A 15,794-nucleotide genomic window follows, 5' to 3' on the forward strand; every position below is an offset into this window, starting at 1 on the left:
AGTTAAAGAGATATTGCCACAAATCTAACAATAAAAAAACAGGCGATAATAGCTTGGACTCTATTAAAGTATTTTTTGTATAAACCTCCCAATTTAAAAATGTAATTCTATTGTAGTGATCCGTGTAGTTGTATGTGTAATTCCCACTGTAATTGTGTTCCCCTTCCGCTCTATATTTCTCACCACTGGTTTGTTTACCTCTGTCTGTGTCTTCCTAGCCTGTGTGGGGGCATGTTCTGTGTCTCCCGTGATTGGCTGTTGTCTGTCTGTCCTTATTGGCTGTTGTTTGTCTGTGCCCATTGGGCCTAGAGGGAGGCTGAGGGCCAATGGGATGTGCGGCCAATAAGGGGGCAGGGATAAGATGAAAAGAAGGCGCTGCGACGCCATTTTGTGTTGCTGTTGGTCTTGTAAACTCAGTAGCTGGCACAGCTGTGGGCTCTATGTGTGACAGAAAGGCCTGCTGAATAAAAGTCTGTCTCGTTTTCTGCCTCCTGTTGAAATGCTATTTTTGCATGTCATTTTATTTTGTTTTATAGGTTACATTTCATTTTATTTCGCATTTGCGAAAAACACGGTTTTCTATATATGAACACAGAGCAGGCCCTAGCTGACGGCATCCCATCATTAGGCAGTAAAGTCAGTAAAGTTCTCATCACCATGACAATGTGGCCTGTTTAAAGCAAGTTTGGTTAGAATGCACATATTTTCAGACTGTACTGTACTGTTTACTCTGGTATTCTGGGAGGGGTATTGCCTCTTCATATTGGGATGTGCACAAAGAGATGGTTTCAATTAGGTGGTTTCAATTAGGCTTGCACATATACGTAATTATTGTCAATATTGGCTCTTTTTTGGTAGGCATTGGCACCAATCACATTTTTGCTTCTATACCAGATAATACAGCTTCTCAAATAGAAGAATGCTGGGGAAGTCAAGGTTCATACCTTTTAAATACTACACAAAATCCAGGAAATACAAGATATAATTACACATTTTAATTATCTAGTGGTCTCAAAGCATCCTGCTCATGTCTTTGAATCCACGATAAACAGCAGCAAACAACACATCTTGTGACTTTACTAGAGATGCAACGGTTATGATTTTCCCAAAACTGAAACCAAACACTTGCATACAATTCCAAACAGAACGATACCAAAAAAAATGATAAAACCCAAACAAAACTGTTTTTTTTTTAATTTGTTTTTTTTCTACAATGAAAAAACATTGGCAGTCTCAGCAGTAAGCTGTTGTCTTTTTTGGGAGTTCATCGCACACTTTGCTGTATTAGACAGTTCATATTAACACCCCTTAATAATTAGAATATGGTAACATGACTTGAACAGTTACATGCAAGACTATTTAAATAAATTGTTTGTTGAGGTCCTGAACCATTGTGAAAATTGAACAAGCAGGATACTGCAGACAAATATCTGGAAGCTGCTTAAATTAGAAGTGTTTCCTCATCAGAAACCATTTGAAATACTCCCACACATTCCAATCACTTGAAGATAACATGTTGATTACGTTATTGCAATTGCAGTTCAACTCAGTCATGATTTGCCACTTGCAACCGACCACAGCTACATTGGGAGTACCAAGAAAATAGCGCATACAAATGTTTAATGCCTCAATTAATTATTATATTCTTTCTACCTTGTCTAATTGTATAATACATTAATATGAATGATACAATAACCCTGTATTGAGCTTATTTATCACAGTTAAAAAAACCTTTTTAAAAAAAAACACATGTGTAATAATGGTATGTCCCATATCCTTGGTTGCTCAAATGTACTTTAGGTTTTTCGGTTTTAATCTTTCATTATGGTTTTACCAAAAACTGTCTGCATTTCTTTATCAGCTGAAAGACTTGATAAGCACCCATACCAATCACAGCCGACTTGCATCCCTAGAATCTACAGTAGGCTTTCAACTAGACTTGCACGCCTGAAAAGACACCGCAGAGCAGAAGACACAGTGTCTTTTAAAAGAAGCAAAATGCTACTCAGCTGGAACATTACCTGAGCATCACATCTCTGCAGAACTGCGAGAAGTCATTTCTCACCCCGGTTTCACAGACTACAGAAAGAACATTACACAGCTGGTAAAGAGATGCTCCAGCAGAACTAGGATAATTCATTGTGAAATAGGCAGTAACTCAATCTATTACATATGAAAACAAATCTATTTTGCAGAACAACTTTATTAAATTGCAATCTGATGTACTGTGCATGCAAACAAATATATACAAAAATAATCTACATGTAATGCCTCAAATATAACCAGTGGGCACACAGATGAATGGACACACCAACCAAGTATTACAGAATCTCACCAACTGGCTAGTTACGCCTGCACCAACCTTTTGCTGCATGGCCCACAATAATGATTAAAGGAAGCATGGCCTTCCTGCCATATTGGACTATGTAAACCAGCAGGATAAAAAATAACCATCAAATGTGTATTAAATTATCTTTAGTATTACACATAAATCAAAACTTGTATATATGTCATGTATTAACTGGTTACTGATATCAATTATAAAAATATTATTCTGTACAGCTATGTTTATCACCTTTGATTACAAAAGTAATTTTTCACTCGTCAGTTTTTCAAACAAATTTCTCTTTTATTTTTTAATAGCCAGTAGGAGTCACAGATTGTATTTGTTTATATACTGTGTTCTGCGTGGAATAGCAGATGAATTGGAAAGTGGCAGATGCAGTTGCATTATGAAATCAGGGACCACATGGGATGAAATATGTATTTGACTTCCTCTCCAATTGGCCTGATGGGTTTTTCTCATGGGGTGGGTAGGAGTACCACACCCACTTCCTGTCGCCTATGCTCCATAAATACATTACTGACATTAACTGGTAAACAGCAGGGACCTACCGCATGAGAGCATCCTATTCTTTTATTAGCAGCACATGGTTTACAAAACTGAAACAGAAGAACCATAAAGCCCAGAATACACTGTAATATGAAAAAGCAGCATGAGCCTCATGCATATTTATGAGAGGAGCAAACCTCTCATGCACCTTTCCAAAAACAAGAACAAGTGTGGTGATGCAGCACATTGAATAGATAATGCCTTTATATTCCCCAACGATGACACACAGCATCTACCAAAAATGGATCTTACATTTTCTTATGGTGCCTCTAGGCAAGTAAATACTAGATTACAGGCTTCTGGCAAGCATGAGACATACTGTACAGCATTTTAAAACACGCCCTAGGTTTTTTCTTTACTTCCCTTATAAAAGTGTATATCACAGTATTTTTGCAGTTTTACCATGCTTTTTCCCCCCATAGTTATAGTGTCCATTTACCCTGGTTTATGGTGTTTTTATAATATGCTTTACTATACCTTCCTGGTCTTTACAATGCTTACCTATGCTTTAACTTTGCTTTATTACAATTTGCTATGCTTTTACTATAGGGAACTATTATAAACATCTGTCAGCCACACAAATGGCATAGCTTTACAGTACAAGGGTGTCTGAACCTAGAACACTGTACGTTTTCAAAACCCTTTCTGAATTTCATTTATTTTGTATAAACCTGAAAATACTAAATATATTTAAAAAAAAAAAAAAAAAAAAAAAAAAGCTGACAGTAGACAGCTGATCCCTCCAATACAGTTTATTCTATGACTTATTTTACTGTGACGCCCAAGCCTCATTCAGAGGACGTGATCTTCTTAAAATATTACTATCTTTAGGATGCCAACTACATGGAAACGAAATAACATTTTGAAGTTCTATGTTTTTCTTTTTTTTACCAGATCTGCTCTTGTAAATGCCCTAGGAGTCATAAATTGGAATGAATTGGGTGGCTATGACAAGAGTGAGGGCTTTTACTTTTCTAATAAATATATCTTGGAAGCGTGGCATTTTAGTGCCTGGGACAGGCAATTATATTTGCGTCCCCCCCCATCACCCACCCATTTTTGTTCACTCCCACCCATACTGCAATGACTTAATGGCATGAAGCATATTCAGAAATACATAAAATCATATTTCCATCTATACAGTTAGCAAAAAGAAAATTAATTATTGTCACTTTTCAGTAATGAGTCAATCTGTAACTAAATTATATTATAGAAAAAAATGACCTGATGAAAACACAGCTTGAAATGCTGACAGGGTGACCCATTTACAGAGGAACGCTCCTAGCCTTAACACTCGCAACTTACAGCATCAACGTTTATTGTCAAGCTTCCACCCGAGTCAGCGACTTTTGTCAGCCAGTTCGGCCACAGTTGAAAAAGTTTACGTGCTTCCTCGTCTCTCTATCTCTTCTGTTTCCTGAATTCGGCTCCAGGTGGCTTCTTTCGAGGCATCTTGGGTATTTATTTATTTAGTTTTCTCTCTGTACCAGGTTAGTGGTCATTAACCCTTTGTGGTCCATTCCCTTTCCTATCCGACATCATCAAAAAGACGTAAAGCACAGGTCTCGAGTCGTTTTTTTCTCCGGAAAAAGCCGAGAAAACCTTTCAATGGCCGGGTGAGACCGATAGGAACTGAATGAAGCCGAAAAAATTAAAAAATAAATAAAAATGGGTGTATCTGAGCAATACAGATAGCCCCATGCACCACAGAGATAACACGGACACAAACAAAGGAGGTAGCTGCTTCCGTATCCAGCGCTCAAAGAATATCACTGACATTGGCAGAGCTTTTTAAGATGTTATAGTAATAAAATAATGACTTGGATCGCATTATTGAGTTTGGTGATAAAACGAGTGCTCAAGAGAGTATTCATCAGTATGCATGTCAATAAAAAGGTATGTGAAAAATAGAGCGAACAAGGGGTGGGGCTTGGCTGGAGATGAGTGCTAATGTCCTTTTGCTATGCAGGGCCTTTTAAACATGTTTTACTCTGAAAAAAAAAAAAATTTTAACAGCGCATGTAAAGTAAACAGCGCGTGTGAAAATAAATTGGACCTGACGCGCCTGAAAAGCACTGAATAAATGGAACGCTAAGGGTTAAGACCGTTGCTAAGGAAGTGACGCATTTCCTTTTCTAGTGTAGAGGCACGTGCGATCTTCAGACTATGCTAGGGGGCTCTGACACCTGACAACACTGAGAGCCCCAAAATAAAATTATTACTCAAGTGGCAATGCATTTCAGTCATTTTTCTGCCCCACTGAGCTTTGCGCCCAGGCTGGCTGCCCCTCTCACCCCGCGTTAGTTACGGCTCTGCTTGGAAGCTCTGACTACAGTATTTTCTCACTAGTTGTGATGAGTCACCTTAAAAAGTCAACTTATAAACATCAGACATGGTCATTTTTAGTACCATATGTGGCACATCCCATTCCCATCTCATCCAAAGAACAGGTACAGTATTCCTAAACTGCCTTGCCAATGTGCCCAAGGGGCCAACGGCTACAAGTAAAAGCAGAAGTTTGTGATCTTCTGGTCCTTAGCCAACTTCCTCATGCAGGAAGTTAGACATGAAAGGAACATGCTGGTAAGCTTTATTGATCAGGGAGAAATTAGATGATAATTAATGTTAAAAATACTTTAATCAGTAAACAAACATTAATACAAGTACATCGGGTATGCTAGGCAACATCGATATTCAGGTGCTTTTTTCTTAATTACCTTTAGTAGGAATAAATCCTTAAAGGAACCAAACGCTGTACTAAAGCCACTCTTTCAACACCACATCAATATTGCATTGTGGTGAAAGATATCACATCTGAAACTAATTACAGTAAGCACCCTTTAATTAGGTACTTGTCACTAATATGAATGGCTGCTAATGGATGTATTAAGGTATAATACCAAGGCAAAAGTTTTAATGTTTGTCCTTCAACATCAAAATGTTTTGCTTCTGATCTTTTTAGAAGTGAGTTTGTTGAAACTTTGATTAAAGTTGTAAATACATCATTATTAAAGGTTGACAGATATGAGGGTTTCATTCATGTATTAGTAACAGTTCATTGAGGTTCATTCGTTGAGGTTTAATTTCTGATAAATTAAATAAACAAACAAACAAATAAATAAATAAATAACCTACGTGGAATTCTAATTGAATTATAATCTGATTGGTTTTCCATCAATGGGATTAGTAACATTACTTTTCAATTAACCTGGTTTACTACTGTAAATGTTTTACACATTTAGGATTAAATGGAGACAAACAAAGTCTATCGTTCACATGACAGGAATCTACACAAATTTCAGTACAGAAGGCACATTATTTTTATAGATGTCAATGAAAACAAATCTTCCAAAAGTAAAGAATGTCACACATGTATCTGCTGAAGGGTAGCTCTATAGACCTGGCATTTCCAAGACTAAAAGACCATGTGAGCATTACTGTTGGTTGTAAAGAGGATATCAGCACCGTTTTAAAACAAAAAAAATATTTATTTGTTTATTGGAAAAATGTAAAATATGCCTCTCATTTTTGAGTGATGTAGATTGTGGCAGGCCTGATGCAAACACAGTTGAATATATAGCCTGGAATCACTGTAGACATACATAAATCTATTAATTTATACAGCAAATATTTCTTTAAAACAAATATTTATGTACTGTTTTTCAAGGTTGGTCTAACAAACTACAACCAATATAGATCACAGTCATAGAAGCATAACATACACATCAAGTCGAGTGACAAAAGGCACGTTCTACAGTCAGATATGTTTACAGCATGAAAGCTTCCTCTCGGAGATCAATTTTGACACCGTTGTCATTCAGTCAAGCTAAGAGCATCATGGACTGTGTGAAGGGATTGTCATGTGTCTTGTGGGGCGGGAGGGCAGGACTAGGTTTAGATCATCAAACTAATTTCGGTTCCACCCAGCCCCCACATAAGCTACACAAAGATCTATCTTAACCAACATCTAACAAACGATTCCATCCTTTTAAAAGTTGGTGTCCGAGGTTAATCCCCCCCTCCCTCCCCCATGAAGCAACAGAGGATTCCAAAACGCTGAAGGCTATGCAAATTTTCCAAGAAACATGCGATGACTGAACTTCCTTGTAACAAGCTTACAAGTTTCAGAAGGTCTTTTTTTTTTCTTTTTTAATTTTCTGACCTGGTTGCGCTGTAAACAAAAATGAGAATATAACAATGGCACGTCCCTGACAGTGTAATTTCTGTAGGCATACTAGAGCCCCTCATTCAGATAAAGGCCAAGCGTGCGTCATTACCTTGAATCTTCCATTATTATTAACAAAATAGATTTTAGAAATCTTCATGGCAGCATGTTTTATTTGCTAAAGATCTGAGTGTTTTCATCACAGAAGTGGTAATCTGTGTTGTAAGTGCTTGTCCTTTGTCATTTTGATCTGCAGTCTATTTCCAGATAAGCCCCTGTCAATAGAAACCATTTATTTCCAGCCTCCATGATAGATTCTGCATTTCACATCAGCACAAAAAATAGCAATAACTCTCTTAATGATTTGTTCATAGATAATAACTTTGCATAATTTGATCAACTCTCTCAAAAATTCAATCTACCATGAACCTACTTCTTTCATTATTTACAGATCCGGAACTTTGCGAGTATTAAAACCTTTAAAAACTTACCCCAGCTGCCCCAAAAACCATTTTATACCTGAGAATCCTGTTTTTGTTTTTTTGTTTTTTTAAATCCCCACTACTTCACCTATCTAATGTTAAATTGGCCAGAATCTGTCCAGGACTGGATCCAACCTGTGACAGATGCAAACAAGCTCCAGCCTCTCTTATTCCTGTGTAGTGGTCCGGTCCCATGTTGGCTCCTCCCATCCTACTCATTGTGATATATAGAGTGATATACTCCCGTCCAAGATACAACTAGACGCCTTGGCGTTCAAAGCTTCACTAGCTAGACGTCTCTTTATGTTTGGTTGGAAACAAGCAACCACACCCTCATATGTCCACTGGATCAGGGATCGTGCGCAACTCTTTAATGTGAAGTAAAAAGGTCTACAATTGAATTACATTGTATAGATTACATAAGGATTTAACCAAATCTAAGTGGAATTTCTCACAAAATTTCTGACGAAAGGAGACGCATTAATTACCTGCTTGCAAATCTCCATTTTAAACAAATGGCCTTTTTTTTTTTTTAAATGACCCCTTTAACTAAAAATCTTTTTTTCCCTGGACCAGAAACGTTTTCTATACTTCCACTAACAAATGGAAAGCAACTTCAGCTGAATTTGATTTTAAAAAAAGATTTAGACTGAAAAAGCATATGAGGAGACGCATTCAGACTGCACTAGACAGTCTCACTGGCAGTCTGAGTGAGGGGGTGACTGTATTTTAAGTCATGGCTCAAATGTCAGTGCAGAGGTGGCTGTTTTATTTTCTCCAGGTTTTACACACCAAAGCATCACACAAATAAATTCATTAGATGCAGTATGTCACCCAACTCCGATTATCACTTTGTATCTACTACTATATCTTTACCCACCAAAACACATTCAAAGTCATACTGGCATTTTAACACAAAACTACTGTTAGACAAACAATTCACCAATTATTTTAAATTATTTGGGGAGAATTGGAGAAAAGACAAAAATAAGTATGCCAGTTTGAGGCAGTGGTGGGATATCGGAAAGGTCCAAATTAAAGTTTTTTGTCAGCAATACACCCAGAGTGTCACCGGGTCAGTAGATGCAGTGGTCAGTGAGTTAGGGAGTGAGATTGTGGAGTTTGAGAGGCAGTTGGTTGTTCAGCGCATTGAGGAGGTGTACCGGGGCCTGCAGGAGAGATAGCAGTGCCTGGGCAGCCTGCTGGAGGAGAAGGTGAAGGGCTCTCTGCTCAGAGCCTGTTTCACTGAGCTTAGACATGGATGCTCCTACAGCCTTCTTCTTCAGCCTAGAGAGGAAGACAGCGGAGCGCAAGCAGATGAGCTGTCTGAGGCTGCCCTGCGGGAGAGAGGTCTCCAGCCCTGCGGCAGTGGATTTCTACAGTGGTCTCTTTAAGGCTGAGAACTGTGACACGGGAGAGATGGAGAGACTGCATCGGGGGCTCCCCAGTCTGAGTGAGGAGGTTTGGCGCAGGCTGGACACTCCGCTGACCTTCCAGGAGCTCACTTCCGCTGTCATGCAGCTCTCCAATCAGAAATCGCCCGGGATCGACGGGCTACAAGCTGAATTTTATAAATGATTCTGGGACTGTATTGGACAGGATTTTTATAAGGTCCTTCAGGAATGCAACCGGGATGGAGAGCTGCCTCTGAGCTGCCGCAGGGCAGTAATCACGATGCTACCCAAGAAAGGAGACCTCTGTAACCTTAAGAACTGGCACCCGTCTCATTGTTGTGCTCAGACTACAAAATCTTTTCCAAGGCACTGGCAAATAGGCTGCGGACACAAATAGGATCAGTGGTGCATAAAGATCAATCCTATTTGTGCATAAGGATCAATCCTACCAGACCGATCCATTTTTGATAATCTGTTTTTAATAAGAGACCTTTTTAATGTGTCAAAACTTTTTAATATTGACGTTGGTTTAGTTTCAATTGACCAGGAAAAAGCTTTGGATAGAGCTGACCATGAGTATTTGTTTCATACACCAAAGGCATTTGGTTTTGGCCCTGTTTTTATTTCTAATATTAGACTCCTCTATAAGAATGTTTTTAGCCTGGTAAAAGTAAACAATGATCTCGTGTCCCTTTCCCTGTGCAGCGGGGGATACGGCAGGGCTGCTCCCTCTCAGCGATGCTCTACTCCCTCTCTATAGAGCCTTTCCTGCATCAGCTGAGGGAGAAGCTAACAGGGCTGGCTGTACTAGCTGCACCCAACAGCGCCCCCATCAGGTCATCTGCGTATGCTGATGACCTTAATGTTTTCATTACTAATGACAGGGACATCACTGTGCTGGAATCCTGCATTAAGAATTATGAAAAGGCCACCTCAGTTCGGGTCAACTGGGCAAAAAGTACAGCTTTTCTGTCTGGTAGCTGGGAGAGAGTAACTCCCCCATCACTGCCCCCAGCGCTGACCAGGGAAAACACTGGGGTTAAGATATTGGGAGTGTTTTTTCGGAAAGAAGCGTTTATGCAACAGAACTGGAAGGGATTGGGGGATAAAGTGAAAGGGAGGTTGCAGAGCTGGAAGTGGCTCCTTTCACGACTCTCATTTAGGGGGAGGGACCTTGTTATTAACAATCTGGTGGCATCTATGCTCTGGCATAAGCTGGTGTGTCTGAACCCTCCGCTGGGTCTGTTAAATGAGATTCAGAAGTGTCTGGTCCAGTTTTTCTGGAGTGGGCATCACTGACTGTGTTTGATTCCATTGCCAACTCAAAAGTGTCGCTGCCTTTTCAGAACATCTACAGCAGTTAAAGAAAATAAATACTTTTATGTGTGTTATCATATTGTCACAATAATACATGGAACCTGCATATTCTATTTATAGAATCTGTGGTTTTATTGAATGCTGTATTGCTTAAGCATTGTGAAATTGTTAATAAGTTGAAATTGAGTCTCATTATGCTTCCTCTATATATATTCCCTGTCTGAGTCTGTTAGGTAAACCCTGTGTTACTATGTGAGGTGGGGGGGCAGGGGCTGATTGACATCCCCAGCAGGGTGGCAGTGTTCAGGCTACAGGCTGCCCACAAGCTGCTCTGTGCCCCAGAGATGAGCTGGAGAGGCCTGGCTCACTCATTCCTGCACAGAGCGGGAGGGCTGGGGCTCGACAAGCACCTGTTTTTAATACCCCCTGAACACTCAATGATAGTGGGCTATAAAAACCTGCATGGAGGATTTTAAAAAACACTAGATCAGAAGAGTTGCTGTGCACTAAATGGGTTTTTGAAGAGCCTCTGTTTTTTAATCCCATTTTTAAATGTAAAAGTTTGTTATATGTCTTCAGTGTTTTATAAAGCAGGTTTTACTAAGCTTGCCCAGCTGATTGATTTAGTCTGTTTAAATGGAAATCCAGTAGGGAGTTGGCTACATCACTACAGATCAAATCAGTGCGGTCTGTAGAAAAGATCCTTAGTGATTTACAGGCCTCTCTTTTTCCAGCTATGTCCCAATTCTTGACTAGTCTTTTAACAGAGTGCTTGGTTCCAGAGCAGGAGCCCCTGTTCCCCACAGTGCTGGTCTCCCCCTCAGTGCCAGAGGAGGAGGAATCAACTGGCAAAATACTGCTTTTGAAGAAAGTGGCAGAGGTGGCTTTCCATACGGCAGAGAAAAAGCAGCTGTATGAAATGTGTATTAAAAACGTCATTATAATCAGCTGAAGGACCTGGGGGACACTAAGTGGAGAGCTCACCTCAGTGTTCTGATGATGAATCCCCTGTCTTGAGAGTTTTATATAAACTACCCCTGCCCAAGCACTCTGGAGACCTGCAGTGGAGAGTGCTGCACGGAATTATAGCTTTAAACCGGTACTTGAGCCGTGTGGAGACGGGGGTCAGTGATCAGTGCCCCTTCTGTTCCACAGTGGAGACAGTTTTCCACTTGCTTTCAGACTGCCACCGGCTGCAGCCTTATTTTTTTTAGTTTTTTAGAAAACCTACTGGCTTCCTTGGGAGTTGTTTTTACAAAACAGCTTTGTTTTTAACATTAAATATAGGGTTTTTTTTTCTTTAAATTGGCCATTTTAAAATCCCGAAAGAGCAAGATTTTAGCCACTGGTTTTAGTAATGCTGTAAGCGTTTTTAGAATCCTGATGGTCTCCAGGATTAAGATTGATTTTCATTATTATTAAATGGTGCAGGACTTGTACAGTTTTAAAGAGCGTTGGTGTATTGGAGCTTGGGTGTGCGACGTGAGCGAGGAGGGGGAGCTCACTGTGTTCCTATAAAGGTAAAAAAAAAAAAAAAACTTTAAAAGTGATCTGAATGGACCATGATAGTGTTGCTATTGTTTTGAAATTGTTGCTTGTGGCTAAATGTATTTTTTGTTATTTTTTGGATATAATAAAGGGATTTTAAAACTCTCTCTCTATCTCTTTCTTTTTCTTACTATGTTCTTTCTTGTATCAGGTGCATTGTTGGCTTTGTAAATTTATATATACTGTAGATATATATATGATTTAGTTTATTCTTTTTTTCTGAAAACTGAAAAATAAAATTAAAAAAATGTAATTAGGCTTGTTCTTTTTCAAAACTTTTTTGGGGCTCACAACACTAATACCTTTTAGAGTAACATATTTATTTTTGAGATAACTGTGAAACCTGTTAATTGTGCAACTAGTTGCAGGGGTTTTGCTACTAAAGCAAAGGAAACCTAGCAACAGGTGTCAATCACACTTGACACTTTTCTATTGTTTAACACCCCAATGTCAAATCGAACTGTGTTTTGTATTTGCTCTTATTAGGGCTGAAGTCATTCTATTTTGTATCTTGCTCTTAATTGTAATTCTTGATATGTATTTTTTGTATACAACTGTAAGACACCATGGGTAAGAGCATCTGCTAAGAAATAAATAATAATAATAATAATAATAATAATAATAATAAAAATAATAATAATATCCTTCAGTATTGAAAGGTGCTGTATAAATGCTAACCAACATGAGTTACACACATCATGAACATCAAGACCCCACTATAAGACAGGACTGAGCAGTAACATTATGACGCTGTAGATTGGAAGACTCATCTCCTCCATTGAAGGAATGCTGCATTATCCTCTTATTATGAACCTTTCACCAAATCCGTTCATTCTTGATTCTACTTTGCAGATTAATGAACCAAGTACAGAACTGAAAACAATCTCTTTAAAATGAACTGGAGGCGTATATCATTTACCAAGCAGAAAGAATGTGCATTGAGCGCTGACGTTTTTCATTCTCGCTCTCATTTCTTTCTTTTTAATCCAGCGGCCCACTTGTAATTTTCCTTTTTCATGGCTGCTTTAAAAGCAACATGACCTCACTTGACAAACATTGCTGTGCAATATGCAAAGACAGCTCCCCACGTTTGCATAGTCCCAGGACTGCCGATTCAGAGGCATCCATGTGCCCAGCACTTCATCTGATGCTAATCCTTTGCTATTCCTGCTTTGCATTTTCTGCACTGCTAATAAATAAGTAAACCATTTTAAAAAGGATTAATCTTTTTTTACACAAGCAACACCCCCCTGCCCCCCCCACACACACACTGCTCAGCAACATGTATGAATGTTTACTTATTAAAATGTCATTTTAAAACTGCTGTGTTAAAGAATTAGTTATTTTTCCTATGTAATGAATGGCTGCTCCCAGCTTGCATATCTGGTTATACTACTATTAGCCACTGCTGCATCCAATTTCCTGTTCAAACAGAAAGGTGCAAAAATTTGCACTGGACTTTCCCTGTAATAATATCTTTAAAGATGTTACAAAAAAGTTTACACAAATATACAGTTGCATAACTTTCTGTTATTGTTCTATACACCCCCCCTTAAATGATGGCTTTAAAGTGATTTCACTGTATGCACATGTAAATATGCAAGTTTCACTCAGACTCATCACTTCATACATCATTTCTCCGATTGTACAAGTCCTAGAGTGATCGGCATAATTGAAATGTGGAATTCTGGCAATGTTGCCCCGCCCCAGTGTGTATTTCTGTGTTGTATGTTGTGTGTAGTGTGTTAATGTTGGTGTATAGTCATTGGTACATGGGATGTAATATGGGTTACGAGCACAAGTGTTTAAAATGTATATTTGTATTTAGGCACGAGGATTGCACAGCACTTCACATGCAGGTAAAATGTAGTAATACGTGAGCACGGGGAATTGCACTTTTAATTCACATGCAGTTGTACAGAGACTCCAGTTGAATGACTGATTAGCAATCGAGTCTCGGTACAGCTGCACAAAAGCAGCATGTTTTCACTCACTCACCCACTACAGCCGTCTTTGTGACAGGAGTCCATTTTAAATTTCAAAGAATAAAGCAGAATTTCTTCAAGTAAACACTTTACATAAGCTGAGAACAAACCACTAGCCCGCAATAATATTTTTTACACTTTAATATCAGGGTGTGTGTCATTGCCAGTTTTTAATGTTTTCTTTCTTCTTTCATTTTATGTCACTCAGAAATGATCAGTATTTAATTAATGGCATTCTATTTTAATATTTAGGTGTAAAAGATGGATCATATATATGATGAGAAGCAATTTAAAGCTTAACTCCTCATATGAAAAACTACTTAAAGGAGGTTATATCTTGTCAAACCAGCAGCCCATTATGCAAATGGTATGTTAGCTAAATATTGCTTTTAATGTAAAAACGTAATTCTTAATGTTACATTAAATCAGATCTGTGATTTATTTTTTGTAATTAACTAATAACATAAAGTCATTGTTATTTGATGTACAGTAAATAGACTTGTTAAAGATATTAATGAAGAAAATGTTTGTTGACCAGATTATTTTTTTTTCAGCTGGGCTTTAGTATTCATAAATTTGATAATACGATATTGCAATATATATATATATATATATATATATATATATATATATATATATATATATATATATATATATATATATATATAGTAAACGATCCTCGCACTCACGGAGTTCGTTGCCCCTTAATAGACCCAGGACACAAAAATTGATTTTTTACGGCGCTGACGCACACTTTTTAATAAACTCAGAAATGAAAACAAAACAAACACCTAGCTCCCTCTTGGAGCTCTGACTAAACATAAACTGGTTCCTCACTAAACCACAGGACGGCTAAGCCATTTACCTGTCACACAAAAACTCAAACTCGCGTTCCACACAATACCTTCCTTTGATACAACTGCTCTCACATACACACAGTCGGGCTCTTTCCTCAGCAGCAGCCTCAAACAGACTGGCTGCCTCTCTTAAATACACTGCACCTGGCTCTAATTTACAATTACCACCAGGTGCAGGGGATTACTAAACAATAAAACAATTACACAATTAAACCCCATAACACCCAAATGTGCATTCTCACAAGGTTTTTAGCAGGGAAGGATTTTAACCCCCTCCCTGGTACCTTACAATATATATATATATCAGTACCATTCAAAAGTTTGAGTACACCTGCTTGAAACCAGGTTTTTCATGATTATCTGTGCTTTTAACTGTATAAATTGTCTATAAACACTTAACATTTCATTATATGATACGTGTACTTATATAAGTTGATAATCATAAGTGAATTGCATTCAAAAAATTAATTTTTAAATGAAAATGTAAATGCGTGAATTCAGTCCGAAATGTGTATAACACAGTGTTAGAACACTGGCCTAAGATGTTCTTTGAGTTAACTACCATGTTACCTAATTAACCTTTTGTCACCAATTATTCTTAACAGGTAAGGGTCCATGATTACTATAAATATAGGTAGCATAGGCACAAGTTTGTCATTCCTGAATGTAAGGGAGCAGAAAATGGTAAAATACACTCAGTTAAGCAAAGAAAAATGACTGTAATTACTTTAAGAAATGAAGGTCAATCTTTAAGACAAATTGCAAGAACTTTGCTGTGTCCAAGACCATCAAACGATTTGAAGAAAATGGCACTCATGAGGACCGAACAAGGTCAGGCAGGCCAAGGTTGACCTCAGAATAAGAGAACAAGTTCATTCGAGTCACAAGTCTGTGAAACTAGCGATTAACTGCGCCTGAAATACTAGTTCAGCTAAATGCTACTAGAAGTACAGATGTTTCAACATCAGCTGTTCAGAGGAGACTGCGTGAAGCTAGCCTAACTGGAAGAATTGCTGCAAAGATACCATTGTTAAGAGTGCAGAATAAGAGGAAGAGACTTGCCTGGGCCAAAAAACACAGAAATTGGATGTTTGAGGAGTGGAAGTCGGTTTTATGGACCGATGAGTCAAAATGTGAAATATTTGGGTCCAAC

General features: G+C 38.3%; 1 protein-coding gene across 1 annotated transcript in view; it reads right to left on the minus strand.

The window, feature by feature from the left end:
* Positions 1-15,794, minus strand: part of LOC121313246 (neurocalcin-delta) — a 93,903-nt gene that overhangs the window by 39,703 nt on the left and 38,406 nt on the right. The gene's annotated exons all lie outside the window — the stretch shown is intronic.

The sequence above is a fragment of the Polyodon spathula genome, chromosome 3 (assembly GCF_017654505.1).
Source record: "Polyodon spathula isolate WHYD16114869_AA chromosome 3, ASM1765450v1, whole genome shotgun sequence".
Lineage (NCBI taxonomy): Eukaryota > Metazoa > Chordata > Actinopteri > Acipenseriformes > Polyodontidae > Polyodon > Polyodon spathula.